This window comes from Neomonachus schauinslandi, chromosome 2 (assembly GCF_002201575.2).
Source record: "Neomonachus schauinslandi chromosome 2, ASM220157v2, whole genome shotgun sequence".
NCBI lineage: Eukaryota > Metazoa > Chordata > Mammalia > Carnivora > Phocidae > Neomonachus > Neomonachus schauinslandi.
In genome coordinates this window covers 7,101,771-7,117,533 of record NC_058404.1, presented here as the reverse complement: position 1 = coordinate 7,117,533, position 15,763 = coordinate 7,101,771, and the positions used below count along the sequence as shown (strand labels likewise).

The window sequence follows — 15,763 nt, the reverse complement described above, 5'->3', positions numbered from 1 at the left end:
CCCTTCATTGCCACACTGAAGAGCTTGGCACGTCTTATACATAATACCTGCTCAGTAAGTGTGAGTGAGTGTAAGAATGAAGACAGAGAGTCATTGGGGCAGAGGGCACTCAGGGAGGGGTCTCAGGCCCTTTCCTGTCCTGCGGTGTTCACCGGGAGTCCACTCTGTTTCATGAGTAGTCCTGGCTTGGCTAATCTGCCAAGGGAACTGTTTTCCGTCCAGAGAAGTTAGATGCCATATTTACATATCCTACCACTTCCAAGTCTCAGTGCCAAGCTTTGCCTTCGTATTTCTTTTTTTTTTTCCACTGTTCAAAATTTATTTGGTATTTTAGTTGGTATGACACTTAGGATAGTTGGTTGCATTGTCTTTTTACATTATATGGCCATATAATAAGATCCTTTAGAACAGTTATGCACAATACATGCAATACTGAATCTATACATTGGATCCCAGGACATGACTGACTGGAAAAGATGGACTAGGCATGTCGGGTGTTGGGGGAGGGAACCAGAAGTGACAGAACACACAGTAAACACACATCTGGTGTGAAGAGCAACTACAGCTATGGTAGTGATGTCTCTGAGATGGTGGGGCTAACTTACACTGACCAGCTCAGGGCTACAAAGCCAGGTATCATCCAGCATCAGGATACAGCTGCAGGGTTTGGTGAACCATTCCTATTTGGAACTTTAGGAAACGGATGTTTTTTCTTAGGCCATTTTAATATTACTCGAGTAACAGATCAGATAATAAGGACAATATACACAACCTCCAACTAAAATCCTGTTGTAGTCTAGACAGTGAAGTGGAACAGTATAAAACTTTAAAACTGCAGCTCCTTTTGGATCCCCCAAAGTGTATCTGCCCTCTTCTTCAAACGGGCCTCCTCCTCAGGAGTCAGGGTCACCTTCACAACATCAGAAATTCCATTCTGTCCCAAGATGCGAGGAACACTAAGGAAGACATCATCTTTAATTCCATAGAGACCCTTAATCATGGTGGAAATTGGATGCACCTGCCTAAGATTCTTCATTATACTTTCTGCCAAATCTGCCACAGACAGTCCAATGGCCCAGGAAGTGTAGCCTTTCAGTTTGATCACCTCATAGGCACTGCCAACCACCTGTTTGTGAACCTCTTCCCACTGTTCCTTATCTGCATCAGTGCCTAAGTCAGGGTGCAGATCCTTCAGAGAGACACCAGCAACGTTCACTCCACTCCATACAGGCACGCTGGACAATTTTTGGTGTTCTAAGGAAAAGGCTGCCGTGCTGGAGGTCCATCATCTCTCCCTTCAGTTTGTCTTCCATGACATCAACGAGAGCAAGTTCGTCCGCCAAGTCCTTGCCATGCCATGCCAACAGCTCCAACCCCAACAACTGTCATCTTATTCTGGGGGGTATGTTCTTCCTTAAGAAGATTCTGAATCAGCTGATCTTTGAGAGTTGCCATTTTGGACTTAGAACCAAAAGGAATTGGGAGTGCACATTGGGCAGGCAGGCGGGCGTCAGCGCTGCACGAGGTGGGATCCAGACTTGGCGGCGGTGGCTCTGACACTCTGCCTTCATATTTCTAATGAGATCCTGGAGAGGATTGCAGTGGACACATTTTCTGTGACTAGAATGGAAAACCTGGAGGACTACAGGAACCATCCCAAGGATGGTAGGAGCAAGAACCCCAGACAGAGTCACCCTTTGTGATAAGGGGCAACTACATAGGACTTCCTTCCACCATCTATCCTAGAGCTAATAAACCTATGAAATTCCCGATTTTACTCAGATCTTGAAGGACAGGGAGGACCTCCAACAACATTTGCTTTTCAAAAGTAACCCACCAACAAAAATCAATCTGGATAAACAGACCCTGTGTCCTCGTGTGGTTTTATAGAATATTGTAAGCTGGGAGACAACAGGAGACAGGCCTCCACGTACAAGAACCCCTGTAGGAAACATAAAGTGAGGGTAGAGAATACTCCACGCCTCATCAGTAAGACAGCAGCCCCAAAGGAGGTAGGGTTGGAGGACAGGACCACGGCGGCTCTGCCAGGAGAGAGGACCCTAACCTCCGTGGAGCAGGGCACTCGGTCTCCTGCAGCTGTAGGATCAGGGGCCCACTGCGCTCTTGTCGGAGTGGAGTTTCTTCAATGGACGGAACAGGAAACGGGGCCCCAGACAGTGAGTGCCCCCTTTGGTCTGCCTGTTTTCTCAAACAAGGAATCATTCACATAGTCCCTCATCACCAGCACCCCCAAACCTCCTGAGCCATGGGAAATAAGGCATAGGAGGCGGCTTCCAACAGGATGGGGTGGGCAGACATCACCCATTTGTGTCCCTGCTTCATTGTGTCTCTGTTTCAGAATTTGCCTTCCATTAACCAAACTCAATCACATTTCACTTCCATTACACGTATCCCAAGGACCAAAGAGCAAATTTAGGGAAACTCTGCTCAGCGGTCACCAGGAAGATGGCATGTTAACTGTAACTTTCACTTTTGAGTTAAAACGACATATATGAGGGGCACCTGAGTGGCTCAGTCGCTTAAGCCTCCAACTCTTGATTTTGGCTCAGGTCATGATCCTGGGCTCCTGGGATCGAGCCCCACATTGGGCTCCCGGCTCAGCAGGCAGTCTGCTTCTCTCCCTCTCCCTCTGCCCACTCACACTTGCACGTGTTCTCTCTCACTAAAATAAATAAAATAAATCTTTTTTTAAAATGACATCTATGAGATCCCTATATGTAAGTGTATGTCATATCACCCTTTTCGTTTTACTGACTGTATAATATTCCACTGTATGGATGCACCATACTTACCTTATCACTCCCCTGTTGGAGTGGAGTATTCTCTACCCTCACTTTATGTTTCCTGCAAGGGTTCTTGTACGTGGAGGTCTGTCTCCTGTTGTCTCCCAGCTTACAATATTCTATAAAACCACACGAGGACACAGGGTCTGTTTATCCAGATTGTTGACAGGTTGCTAGGGTCTTTGTTCTGACATTACACACAGCAATGCTATAAGCATTTCATCTTGGTTGTCTTTAAGAGAATGTGTTTGGTACTGAGAAATGGCAGGGTTAAGCTGGAGAGTGTGTGTGTTTAAAATCTTAGTATGTACAAATCGCCCTTTAGAGAATGAATGTCCATTCATATTCCCATTAGAAATGTATTAAAATATCTGTTTCTACACACTCTTTGATAATGGAGACTCAATTCTGGAATCAGGTAAACCCTGATTACTGTGTGGTTGAGCATTTTTTCATTTGTTTATTGGTCATGTTTTCTCTTCTGTATGCTTTAATAATTTTGTTGGGTTTCCACTTCATTTTTATCTATAGATACATGTTCTTCTCATAGGTGTGATATTTAACCTTAGGTACTTTTTGCTTCCTTACCTCCCTTCTCTCTTTCTGGGATACCTACTGCTTAAACCCTCATTGTCCTGGGACCATCTTCCTCATCTATCATCTTTTGCTCATAATTTCCATGCCTTTCCATTTTTGCTCTCAACTTTCAATTTGTAATTTTTTTTTTTTTAGATCACCAATCTCTCCTTTGATATTGCCTTTCTATTTTTCACTCTTTGGGGATTTTTCAGGTTCAGATATTAGACTTTCATTTATTTTTAAATATTCCTATTTTTGCAAATAGTCCTTCTTTCTCTCGAAGTATGCCTTTCTCATGGGATCCTGTTCTCATCTTATTGATCAAAGTATATCTTCTCAAATTTCATCAAGAATAAATACACATTAACTCTAAAAAAAAATTATCTACATTTTCTCGGTTGAAATGGCACCTACTCCAGTCCAGTTCAGTCTCTCCTACTTTGTTAAAATTCTCATTCTCCTTAAACTTATGGTCATTTCATACCGACTGCTAACCCCTACTCTTCCAGCAGACTGGCGATAGAGGTTTCCTTGACTAAGTAACAAGTGCGGGATGTGTTCCATGAACAGAACCCCTCTGCTGTTTATCTTAGGATTTTGAGCATGTTGAGCTCAATGTTGAGCATCCCTACTCAAAAGCAGTTTCAGGGATCTCTTCATAGATCCATAGTGAAGAACTAGTGGAATTTGCTATGAAATATGTATAAGTGGTGAGTATTTTTAGGCTCAAGGTCTTTTCGTAAAATAACACGTTACAAACTTTTGAGCCCATCACTCTCTCTACATCCTTCTCTAGCTTTCATGGGTTACAAATCCTCCCTGCTCATCACAAGGAAAAATTCATTTTTTTCTTTTCTTTCTCATTTTTTGTATCTATAGGAGATGATGGTTGTTAACTAAACTTGTGGTAATTAATTTATGATATATGCAAGTCAAATCATTATGCTGTACACCTTAAACTTATATTACTGTGCTGTACATCAATTATATCTCAATAAAACTGGGGCAAAAAGAGAAAAAAGATCATCACTTCTGATATTGATGATATATCAATAAAGTAAGGATCTTTGTTATTTCTCTTCTCCTGCTTGATTTAGGCTTTATTTGCTGTTCTTTCTCTAGCTCCTTTAGGTGTAGGGTTAGGTTGTATATTTGAGACCTTTCTTGTTTCTTGAGAAAGGCTTGTATTGCTATATACTTTCCTCTTAGGACCGCCTTTGCTGCATCCCAAAGATTTTGAACTGTTGTGTTTTTATTTTCATTTATTTCCATGAATTTTTTTAATTCTTCTTTAATTTCCTGGTTGACCCATTCATTCTTTAGTAGGATGCTCTTTAGCCTCCATGTATTTGAGTTCTTTCCGACTTTCCTCTTGTGATTGAGTTCTAGTTTCAAAGTATTGTGGGCCAAAAATATGCAGGGAATGATTCCAATCTTTTGGTACCAGTTGAGACCTGATTTGTGACCTAAGATGTGATCTATTCTGGAGAATGTTCCATGGGCACTAGAGAAGAATGTGTATTCTGTTGCTTTGGGATGGAATGTTCTGAATATATCTGTGAAGTCCATTTGGTACAGTGTGTCATTTAAAGTATTGATTTCCTTGTTGATCTTTTGCTTAGATGATCTGTCCATTTCAGTGAGGGGGCGTATTAAAGTCTCCTACTATTATTGTATTGTTGTCGATGTGTTTCTCTGATTTTGTTATTAACTGGCTTATATAATTGGCTGCTCCTCTCTGAGAAATAAACTGAGGGTTCTAGAGGGGAGGGGCATGGGAGGATGGGTTAGCCTGGTGATGGGTATTAAAGAGGGCACATTCTGCATGGAGCACTGGGTGTTATGCACAAACAATGAATCATGGATCACCACATCAAAAACTAATGATGTAATGTATGGTGATTAACATAACATAATAAAATAAAATTTTAAAAATAAATAAATTACATTAAAATTAGAAAAAAATAGAAAAGAAAATAAAGGAGATGCTATGTTTTAAAAAAATTAAATCTTTTGTGCTATTGTTATGTATGGGTATCTATCTGGGTTATAATCAAGCTTCTGCAGCTCATACAGACAAAACTAGGTGCATAAATAGACCTCCTTCAGGAATTCTGCCCTTCCAGGCTTCTTTCTGGATAAATGGGCCACACACAGACATACTCGTGCAAGGCTGATATTTAAGGGGTAATGAAAGCATGGTGAAAACCAGTACTAACATATAAAACCAGAAGTATTGCCAATTTACATAACTTCTTTGGGAAGTAATTTTTTTATTATTATGTATGCAAGAGAGGAGATACTTGTGCTCCTTGGCTCAGTTATTCTGCTTCTCAGAAATGACTGATCTTCAGTGGGTGCAAAGTTACGGTTATGCAAGATGAGTAAGTTCTAGCAATCTGCTGTACAACATTGTGTCTATGGTTGAAATACTGTATCGTGCACTTAAACATTTCTTAATAGGCTAAATCTCATGTTAAGAGTTTTTACCTCAATTAAAAAAAAAGATAATTGTCCTCAGGAAATAACAAAAGTATTTTGAGAAACTTTTTGAAAAAAAAATCTAAATGTTCTAACTAGAACAATTATCTTAGCAAGCTATGGTATATCTACTTAATAGGATATATAATATATATCCCTTAGGTATAATAAACAGAAAAGCAAGTAAAAACCATTAAAATGCATAAGATAAAGATTTCAAGACAATTTTCTCTTAGAAAATTCAAGAGACAAATGTTCATACATCTGATGTAAAATTAATTGTGAAAAGTATGTCCAAAAGCAAAAAAAAAAAAAAAGGATTTTAGGCTACAACGTTAAGATTATTGGCGATTTTTAATTATTTTATCTTTGAAAATACCCTGTCAAGTTATTGCATAACTCTTAAATTTTATATATACATTTAAAAAGATAAAATAAATGTACCTAAGGATAAATATGTATGTATATATGTACAAAGACGTACTTTGATTGTAGACAAAGACATTGCACCAAGGAAGTCCTAAATCTAACATAAGGAAGAACTTCTGGGTATTAAGACTATAAAACATTAAAGCAAGTTCCCCAGAGAGATTCTGGAACCAACTTTGGGATTCATAAGAATCAGGTAACAACTGATATTTTTCTACCACCTACAGTAATTTTTGCAGTCCTGCTTGGATGCCGGAGTCCAGCTCCAGCCAGGATGGGTCTCTCGTAGGAAAGGACGGCGTCAGCGAATGAGGAGACACAGACACAGGATCAGGTTGCAAGCATCTCCTCCTGACAGCCTTGGAGGAACTTTATTTATATGTTAGGATTTTTCTGTTTTTCCATACTTTCGTAACATGTGATTATGTTTTTTTACAATTTATTGAGATAATCTTAGATCATTTTCTGGATTACAGACATAGCCCTCTTTCATTTTTCCTTTGTAATGATTAACATGACCTTTATTGATTTCTGCTTATTGACTTTCGCTAAAACTAAAAAACAATACGCAAAGAGAAAGGTGCTAGACAGAGCGTGACCGTCTTGTTATTTTGTTCTATAACGCAGGAAATACAGTGAACTGTGGAACAGCTTGAGCTGTTCCTTTCTTAGAATCTTGCCGCGTCTGAGGCGCCTGGGGGGCCTCATGGAATTAGTTTCATTATGATTGCTTGGATAGGCGTAACTAAGATGAGTAGTCACTTTATCATGAAACCCCAGAAATATTCCCACAATTACAAAGATTGCCATAAACAAAATGAAAGAGAGTAGCAGGAGCCAGCTGTGGAGTCTCCTGTTTTTCAGGATCGTCCCCCATACTTGGACCTTGTCAAACAGCATGAGTAGCTTGGCTCGCGCCATCTCCCCCTTTTTTATTTTTGGCCTTCAGTTGCAAAGTCTTCAATTCCAAATGAATTTGTTTTATTCCTCTACTTAGTAATTTGATGAAGACTGGAAAGAGAAACAAAAGGGAGATAATAATTAGTGCTGATATACCTAGATTGTTGAGGGATGGAAACCAGGCAGTAGTGCAGGTGTATTTCTGCAAAGTGGCAAGAAAGGAATCTGCAACTTCTGAGGCTGTGGCTGAGGACACATGTGCCAAACTAATGTCTTTAATATTTTCTTGCAAGGAGTTTAAGTCCAAGGATACATTATCATTGCTCCATATTCCCAATAGGTGATTTTTGACGTTGTCCCAAGGGACAGATGAGGAATCATAATGGTGGGGAGTGACACAGATCCATTTATATTGTGCATGGCATCTAGTGGTTAACCGAGTTTTGAGATTTTGAATTTGATTTCCTACATATAATATAGTTTCTTCTAGAACATTTAATCATGCCTCAAACTTCTTGTCTATTTGTTCCTGCAAATAAAGTGCAGTTGAAATATTCTGGGTTAATCTATCCACATGATATGCAGTATGTATTTCCTGTACTAAAGTAGTTGTAGATATAGCAGAAGAACTTAGGATTCCTATAAGAGCAGTAATATCTAATATAAGTGCTGCAATAAATCTCTTAGGGCGGTGTAAGGCTTTATCTACAAGTTGAATCGTATACATGCCAGGATCATCATACCAATGTTCTTCTAATTTTACAGGCAACACTACGTAAGGAGGTTGATGAACAACTATAAAGACGGTCCAACAGTTGGATCAATGCAATTAGTTAATGTACATTTTAAACAGGATACATAATAGGTATGATTAGTCTTGTTTACCTGTAATTGGCCATGACCTTGCACCAACAGAGCATGAGGGGGACCCAGACAGGCCATGACCACCTCCATATGGTCAGGGCGTCTAGGCCTTTTTAGAAAAATCATTCCTGTAGCAGCTAATAATCTATATAATTCAGGCTATATTTGAGTACTATTCCGAGTTTTAGCAACAAATATAGGACTAACCCATCCTAATGAGAACCATCTGTTTATTTTTTCTGGCTTTTTTATTAGATTATCATTCCAATAATACTTTGTTGATTGATTATTTAAATGTCTTCTATAGTCATGGTCTGGGCTAGATATGGAGTAGTCACAAATGGACATCTGAGAGTTGCGAGGCGAAAATCGCAATCCTTTAGATTGGAACATACATTCATGCCATAAGGGAAACCCTTTAAATTTATCAATATTGCCCCAAGCATTATTTAGATCTCCTAGCAAGGCCTCACATAGAGGAATGGATGCAAGAGGTTTATCATGGACCACAGTATCTTGATAATTATAACTTCCTATATGCTGTAAATTAGGTACCCAAAGATCCCTAGTTTTTGGATTCCCATCGGGAGAATCAGTTAATAAACTTCTATAATTGAGGGGAAGGCAGCCATCAGCTAAATTTGTTGTATTGGTACTAAAGCATATAGGAGGATCATCAAGTCTCCCGTGGAAAGAGAAATTTGCATCTGTTTTATGCAAGATAAATGAATTTGATTCTCTCCCCAAAATATCAGAATTATTAGTAAACACACGAATAGAAGAGGATCCCCAAGGTGTAGGATGCAAGATTGGCGGATCCGGAATATATGCCCAATATTGAGAAGCAGAAACACATATCACCTGGCATGAGATGATCGCAAGCATAGCCACAAACATATTCTCAAGGGTTACGGTAACACCTTGTCCTTCCACGAGATGCTGTGCTTGACTGGAGAGTTGTTTCAGTTGTCCCCAGGTTGGTGGGTTCCTGCGCAGTGTGGCGCAGTAAGGACTGGTTTGTGAGTCTTCAAGGCGCAGCCGGCGTAAAGGTGGAATCAGAGGGTCAGCGGCTTCTGGAGATTGGGCAGAACTTTCTCTAAGCGGGATATTTATAGGGGGTAAAGGTCTGAGTATCAGATGTGGGAGTGGAGGGTGTCTGCGAGACATGAGGTCAGGTTAGTCTATCAGGAATCCAGATAGGTGAGTCAGCGTCCTGTGGGAAGACACAAGGATAGCCCCGCCCACACGTTAATAATATATCGGGGCCTTTCCAAGATCCTGTTAAGAGATCTTTCCATATAACCAGTGGTTTGGGTTTCATGTCATCAGTTTCCCAATGTTTCATAATGGGAGAAATCTCATGAGAGTCACAATGTATTTATTTATTTATTAAAAAGATTTTATTTATTTATTCTTCAGAGACAGAGAGAGAGAGAGAGAGAGAGAGAGAGAGAAAGAGAAGCAGAGGGAGAAGCAGGCTCCCAAGGAGCAGGGAGTCCGATGCGGGACTCGATCCCAGGACCCTGGGATCATGACCTGAGCCAAAGGCAGACGCTTAACCATCTGAGCCACCCAGGCGCCCGAGAGTCACAATTTAGATAATTGACGACGAATAGTGCATGATTTAGTATATGATGCGCAGAACTATATTTATATTCTGAACTCTGTAGTTTGGAGATTTGGGTTTTTAAGGTCTGGTGAGCTCTTTCTACTATAGCTTGTCCCTGCGGGTTATAGGGAATCCCCGTATTATGGGAGGTTTTAAACGAATCACAGAATTTTTTGAATGCAGATGAAGTATATGCAGGTGCATTATCTGTCTTAATAGCTTTGGGCATTCCTGCATAGGCGAAACAAAACATCAAATGTTGAGACATCTTTAAAAGCTTCTCCAGTGCGAGCTGTCGCCATAATTAAATGAGAGAAGGTGTCCACGGAAACATGTACATAGCTCAATTTACCAAAGCTGGGAACATGTGTTACATCCATCTGCCAGAGATCATTGGGTCTAAGGCTTCGGGGATTAACCCCCATAGGCAAAGAGGGCTGAGTGGTTGGACATATAGAGCATTTCCGAATTATCTCTCTGGCCGCTTCTCTTGTTATGTGAAATTGCCTTCTTAAAGAGGCTGCGTTTTGATGATGGAGGGCATGGTTGGCAGTTGCTTCTTTAATTGTAAAGATTGCCTCCCTGGTAAGCAAATCAGCTATATTATTTCCTTCTGCTAGGGGTCCTGGCAATTTGGAGTGACCTCGGATATGGCCCACATACACCTTGTGCATTCTCTTTCTGATGAGATCTTGGAGTTCCTGTAAGCGAGGAGCAATAGTAGTTTTGTTTTGAGCTATAATAGCGGTTTCTATAACGGGGAACAGCCTGGCCACATATTGAGAATCAGTGAAAAGATTAAATGGTTGGTCATGTAAAGTCTTAAAACCTTCTATCACCACAAAGAGTTCAGTTCTTTGGGCTGAAGTTTCGGTAGTTTGTACAGCTGTTTTATGGTTATTAATGACATAAGCTGCTCTTCCGGTTGAGGAGCCGTCAGTAAAGACGAGAGCAGCTGCGTGAGCTAAGGGTGAGGAGTTGACAATTTTTGGAAAGATAATTGATTGTTCTTTTAAGAATTGAAGTAGAGGGTGGGAAGGCAAATGATATTTAATAGTTTTAGTAAAAGATTGGATAGCAATTTGCCAGTCATCATCCAGTTGGAATAATCAAGTTGCTCCCTTTTATAAGGCAGGGTTAATGATTGAAATTCTCTTCCAAATAGCTCAACATTCCTAGTTCTTCCTTTAATGATTAATAGGGCAACCAAGGTGTTATAGGCACAGACAACCTTCTTGGTGGTTACGGGGAGGTGAATCCATTCCAAGGGTCCCTCCTGCCATAATACTCCAGTCGGAGTATGAGCAGTGGGTAGGACTATAAATTCCCAATGTTTAGTATAGTCCAGCCTTTGCAGTTGTTGGTTGTTAATAGCCCTTTCTACTTTAGAAAGAGCCTCCTTTGCTTCCGGGGTTAGTTGTCTTACAGAGTTGGGATTTGAATCCCCTCGAAGAATATTAAATAGTGGCTGGAGGTCATGGGTAGTCAATTTTAAATATGGTCTCACCCAATTAATATCTCCTAATAGTTTCTGAAAATCGTTCAAAGTACATAGAGAATCAGTTCTTAGCTGTAAATGTTGAGGAGATATGGTCGAGGTATTAATAATGTGCCCTAAATAGTTTATTGGAGGGTTTACTTGAATTTTTTTCAGGTGCAATAATCAATCCGAAATCTTGCAAAGATAAGGTTAAGGCATTTAAAGCCTCTTGAAGCAGGGAGTATTGTGAGTGACTTATCAAAATATCATCCATATAGTGAATGCAATATACCTGAGGATAATTCTCTCTGAAACTAGTTAAAGCCAGATCAACAAACTTTTGGCGTAGAGTAGGGCTATTTTTCATTCCTTGTGGTAACACTGTCCATTGAAATCTTTGATAAGGTCGTTTAAGATTCGGAGAAGGGACACTAAAGGCAAATCTCCTACAGTCTTGGGGAGCCAAGGGTATGGTAGAGAAACAATCTTGCAGATCTATGACGATAACATGATCCTCTTTAGGAATTGCTACAGGGGAAGAAGGTAGCCCTGGCTGCAAATTTCCCATATTTTCCATGGTAACATTTATAGCTCTTAAGTCGTGCAAGAGTCTCCACTCTCCCAACTTTTTCTTGATGACAAAAATTGGAGTATTCCAAGGACTATTTGTAGGTTCTATATGGCCTTTGGCTAGTTGTTCCTGCACCAATTTGGTTACAGCCTGAGTTTTTTCTTCAGTTAAGGGCCATTGCTCCCCCCAAATGGGGTTATCGCCTTTCCAAACGATAGGGTCGGCTGTAACCTTAGCAATGGCCCCTAGGATCAATTTAATTGATAGCCCAAGCCTTCCTGGGGCTTCCTCTGAGTGGGGATTATAAGTGTTGCTCTTCCCTCAAGATTTTTTCCTAAGCCTTGATTGGGATTGAAGCCCATCTGCAACATCTGAGCAGCACCTTGATCATTGGGACTAAGAAGAAACACTCCCATTTGAGATAAGATATCTCTTCCCCATAGAGTCATTGGCAAGGAGGGAATAACATACGGATGGAAAGTCCCTGATGATTCTCCGTCATTCCAAGTTAATATCTGAGAACGCTTTGCTACATTATTAGCGGATCCCAAACCTACCAGAGTTGAGGGAGTGCTTTTAGTTGGCCAGGCATTAGGCCAATCTTTGCCTGCATACAAGTTACATCTGCCCCGGTATCTAATAACCCCTCAATAGGTTTTCCTTGTATCTTAGGAATTTTTATAGGGCGAGATGTCTTTACCCTTTGAACCCAAAAGCCATATCACTAGACCCAAGACCTGCTTCGTCTCTGGGGGTGTCAATGGCTGCAGGATTGTTAAGGGAAACCAAGGGTAGTAAGAGTAATTGTGCTATTCTTTGACCTGGATGAATTTGGATAGTCTTAAGGGGTGGTTCCAGCATAATTTTAAGTTCTCCCTCATAATCGGAATCAATAACCCCAGGTACAACCTTTATCCCTTGTAGGGATGTAGAACTTCTTCCCAGAATGAGTCCTACAGTGCCACCCGGGAGTGGGCCATAAATCCCTGTGGCTATAGTCACATATGTTTGATCAGGAGTTAATATTGTTGAGGAGGTGGAGCACAAGTCCAGTCCTGCACTCCCATGGGTAGCTTTTGTGAGGTCTGACACAGTTCTCCGGTACTGAACGGGTTGTTGGAGTTCCCGGTTATTTGTGGGGCCTGGGTCGGGCCCCGCACCCAGTTTCCCGAAAGATTTTGAGTTGGAAGTTGTGAATTGGGTGTATTGTTCTCTGTTCTTTGTCCATTGGGAGGAAGCAAGGTCCCGTTCTTATGATATTTAGATTTGCATTCCCTGCTCCAGTGAAAACCCTTATTACAGCGAGGACATGGAGTCTTTGGAGGTGCTATAGTTGTAGGAGAACTTGTGCCTCCAGGAAGAACTCCTAATTTCTGAGGGCAATGTCTACTGAGTGGCCGATTTGGCCACATGAGAAGCAGGCAGGACTATTACTACTGGCTCCATTAGGTTTGGAAAGCTTAGGGTTATTTATATTGGCAAGGAATTGAGTACTTGTTTGTCCCTGAAGGGCAGCTGCTGTTGCTATGCCCTGCAGATAGGATGGAGTAACTTCAGAACAAACTTTTACAAAATCATTAAGTGTGCCAGTTTTCCTAATGGGTCTAATTAGAGCTTGGCAAGTTGCGTTAGCATTCTCGAAGGCCAATTGTTTGATTATGATTTGTGCAGCTTCATCATTAGGAATAGTTTCCTCAACAGCGTCAATAATCTTAGCTAAAAAATCCTGGTAAGGTTCTTCTGGACTTTGTTTGATATTACTTAAGCCTGTAGTTTTTACCTCTCCAGCAGGTAGGTGTCTCCAGGCATTAACAGCTAGGCTGGAGCTTTGGCTGAGAGCCTCCTTAGACAAATTTAGTTGATCACGGGCTTGTGACCATTCCTCTAAGCCCATAAGCATATCAAATGTTATGGAGCGGCGGCCTGACTTTCTATTAATAGCAATTTGTTGTTTTGCCAACTCCTCATATTCAGCCTTCCAAAGTAAATATACCCCCGCAGGGAGACAAGATTTGGCAGTTTGATGCCAATCATAAGGAGTCATCCGCTGGCTAGCAATTGCCTCCACCAACTGCATAGTATAAGGAGATGTAGAACCATAGTCAGCAACTGCCTTTTTTAGTTCCTTTAAGACTTATAAGGGAGTGGTTCCCACTGAGGTTCGTCCCATTCATCATCAAAAGTCACTGGAAAACATTTAAAAGTTAAATCCCCATCTCGCAAGGCCTCCTGTATTGCTCCCTTAAAGCCAATATTCTTAATAGGTGGCAAGGGTTTTTTACGAACTAAGGCCTTGTTCTGTGGAACTTTTAACTGTCTATGTAGATTAATCACAGAGCCGCATTCAGGGGCTGTGGCATTTGCAAAAAGTTCCCAATCTTGTTCATGATATTTAGCAGCCTCCTCCTCAAGGGCTACCTCATCTTCGGAGGACAATTGATCATCTCTCCCTTCAACTCTTTTATTATCTTTGTCCTCATCTTCTGATTTCATTTCATTTACTACCAGTACTTGAGAGGCTGATTTTTGTAATAGAGGTGTCTCTTCAGTGGGGGCAGCGTTATGTGTCTCCCGTAATTTTTTGTGTAAAGCCTGTGAGCTAGGCATAGGATCTAACATATCTCTTAACAACGTCCATAAAGAGAATGCCTCCAATGGTACATCTTCAGGACCATGGTTAGAATAGTATAACTGCATTTCCTCTCCATCTTGTTCCATGTTCTAATATTGAGACTGCCATCTTTCAGAAACCAAGGGCAACAGGTCTCTACAAAGGTCAAAAATCTAGCCAGTTGAGCATGAGTAACCTTAACACCTCTTTTTTCAATCATATGCTTAATAATATCAATAAAGAGTCATCGTTCCTTTGACTCATTATGGCCCATAGCTTCTCCAAGTTCTGTCTTTCTGCTCACTCTTATGCTGTATTCCTTCACAGAGGGGTCTGCAGTACCCACGAGCAGAGTCCTATCTGTCCCTGTAGAAAGGCTTACCTAGTCGAGCACCACACGTTGGGCACCACTTGCCGGAGTCCAGCTCCAGCCGGGGTGGGTCTCTTGTAGGAAAGGACGGCATCGGCGAATGAGGAGACACAGACACAGGATCAGGTTGCAAGCATCTCCTCCTGACAGCCTCGGAGGAACTTTATTTTATATGTTAGGATTTTTCTGTTTTTCCGTATTTTCATAACATGTGATTATGTTTTTTTATAATTTATTGAGATAATCTTAGATCATTTTCTGGATTACAGACATAGCCTTCTTTCATTTTTCCTTTGTAATGATTAACATGACCTTTATTGATTTCTGCTTATTGACTTTCGCTAAAACTAAAAAACAATACGCAAAGAGAAAGGTGCTAGACAGAGCGTGACCGTCTTGTTATTTTGTTCTATAACACAGGAAATATAGTGAACTGTGGAATAGCTTGAGCTGTTCCTTTCTTAGAATCTTGCCGCGTCTGAGGCGCCTGGGGGGCCTCATGGAATTAGTTTCATTATGATTGCTTGGATAGGCGTAACTAAGATGAGTAGTCACTTTATCATGAAACCCCAGAAATATTCCCACAATTACAAAGATTGCCATAAACAAAATGAAAGAGAGTAGCAGGAGCCAGCTGTGGAGTCTCCTGTTTTTCAGGATCGTCCCCCATACTTGGACCTTGTCAAACAGCATGAGTAGCTTGGCTCGCGCCACTTGAGACCAGGGAATGAGCACTGTGGGCTCTCCAGGCAAGGTCCAAGTCAGCAGCTCTGTTGGTTACACTTGTGTTGTACTTTTCACAGAAGACTGCTTCGTGCAGGACCCTGAGGATGGCAAGGCTTTATGGACACCAGCTGTACCCCCGGTGGGAAGAGACCTTTGAGCTAGCAATTGCTTTTGGTCATTACAGGACAGTCATACCACGCCTGGCTGCCTCCATTTCTGCTCTCCACACCCACCTTGCACACACAGTGTCCTGCCTCTCACTGCACCCTGGACCTTCCATGAGCTTTGATCCCTGTGACCCATCCATCCCCTGGAGTGCCCCTTCATCAAAGAATCTAT

The 15,763-nt window shown here is 41.1% G+C and overlaps 1 pseudogene; it reads right to left on the bottom strand.

Annotated features, from left to right (window-relative positions):
* Positions 1-826: 826 nt before the first annotated feature.
* Positions 827-1,455, bottom strand: LOC110584205 (annotated as a pseudogene).
* Between the last annotated feature and the right edge of the window lie 14,308 nt (positions 1,456-15,763).